Consider the following 2,480-nt stretch of genomic DNA (forward strand, 5'->3'; position numbering starts at 1 on the left):
GTAAGGGGGGAAGAATGTAACACCCCTAATTTTTAAATTTATTATTTTTGGATAAATATTAATATTTTATTTTATTTGAATTTTAGGAAATTATTTGAAATTTTTTTTCGGATTTTAGAAATCGGGTTTGATTTTCCGAAAATAAAAACTTTGATGATTTTTAAAAATTAATTTAAAGACCACGTGGCAAAACTAAAAATATATTTGAAGTCTATGAATTTTTTTGAGTTTTCTGAAATTTTTTTCGAAATTTTTAGATCTTGTTTTCGGTCCCAAAGTAAAGTAAAAATTCAAAAGTGTTTTATAAATATAAAAATTTAAATATTTATTATTTTATTAGTTCATATATTTTCATGTTAAATATCTTCCATTTATCAAGACAAATTAATTTTTAACATTTTATAATTTTAATAAAATATATGTAATTAACATAAAAAAATTTAATTTTTTTCCAACACTATTTAAAAGTTTATACATATAATAGTAAAATAAATTTAATTTGTTATGGTTTGATATAATATTGATTTTTTTTTAGTTATTTTCAATTCAATTTTTATAATTTTGTTTGATAAAATTAACTATGCACCTCTACATCAATAAGTATCAATATTATTAATTTTTATTTGACATATAATTTACATAATTTTATATTTTCTTATGATATGAAAAAAAAAATAAAAAAATAAGATTAACAAATATATTAATTAATAAATTATTTATAAATAATAAATTAATAGCTAAAATTTTTCTTTTATATAAAAAATAAAAAACACTGACATTATGTATTATTATTTTTAATTGAAATGATTATAGTGAAAATTTATGGACAATTATTTAATTTATAGTAAAATTTTTTGTCAAATTAATATATAACATATTTTTAAATATTTTTATAATTATTTTTCTAAAAGTAAACGTCAATTTTCAATAAGAAAAAGTTGTTAAATCTAAATATATAGAAAATTTATTAAATAATATAATACTTGTCATACTTTTTTTAAAATTAAAATATGACTTTATATTTATATTTAAATATAATTTTAAAATTATAATTATAATTTTATATTTAAAATATAATTTTTAATTCTTTTTATAAGTATTTATTATTTATCAGTTATGATAAGATTAAAAAATAACAATTATTATATTTTTTTATATGTACACATATTAACATTTTTAAACTTTTAGTAATTTATGATTTTAAAATAAAAAAAATTAGTATTATAAATTCTAATCATTCTATTAGTTATATTAATTTTATAATTAATTTCAAGACTTTTACTAATTTTTTAAATAATACATATTTTTTCTATTTAAATATTTTTCTTATATATAATTTATTTTATATACTTTGTATGATAATTCATATTATTTAAAAATTTTATGTTCATATAATTTTATTAGACTAATTAAATATTTTTTATAAATCAATGAATATATATATATATATATACATATATATATATATATATATATATATATATATATAAGTATTAGTATTTATATGGGAATATATATATATATATATATAAGTATTAGTATTTATATGGGAATAAATATATATATATAATTAAAAAGTATGTTTATTTTATGAAATATTTTTTAATGAACTTACGAGAAAATAAATTAAAAGAAAGCTTTAAAAAACTTAATAACAGAATTCATTGCTGATAAAATTTAATATCTTTTTTATTCATTCACTTAAATTCAAATATAATTGTATTAAAATATTTTTACATAAATAATTATAAGATAGAGATAGAAATTCATTATGATTCATTAAAAAAGTGATTCATGTAAATAAAATACCTTTCTATTCTATAAATAATATAAATTATGAAGTTATTTTTATAAAATTTTATTTTAAATTATATTATATTAAAAATTTAATTACGTAGAATTTAAATACAAGTAGGATTAAGAATTTTATATTTATATAAACTCTAAAATTATATAGATAATTAAATTTTAAATTTTAAGAATTTTAAATTTATAAAAACTCTAAAATTAAATTAAATAATAAAAAATATAATTGTAAATACTATAAATAATGAAGAATAATTTGTGAAAAACCAATATTCTCTTCTTCCCTTTATACATTTATATATTATATAGATTTAAAATGAACACATATATTGTAACCTTATGTAATTAATTAATAAAAAAGTAATTATATTTGTTATATTGATTATTCAATAATAATAATAAAATTATTATTAAAGTTAGAAATAAAATATTAGAATAAGAGTATTATAGTTACATACAATAAATTTTAATACTTAAATTATATAAAAATATTAAAAATATTTTTAATAAAAAATTGAAATATTAAAACCTAAATTAAATATAAAGATATTAATTTCTACTAAACTTGTGCATGGTACGAGCATTTAACTAATCCAATACAATGATTTCTGATTGAACTATTATGAAAATCATGAATATTATTCATTTATTATAATTTTTTTTATTATTCTTTT

Source organism: Hevea brasiliensis, chromosome 16, assembly GCF_030052815.1.
Source record: "Hevea brasiliensis isolate MT/VB/25A 57/8 chromosome 16, ASM3005281v1, whole genome shotgun sequence".
In the NCBI taxonomy this organism is placed as follows: domain Eukaryota; kingdom Viridiplantae; phylum Streptophyta; class Magnoliopsida; order Malpighiales; family Euphorbiaceae; genus Hevea; species Hevea brasiliensis.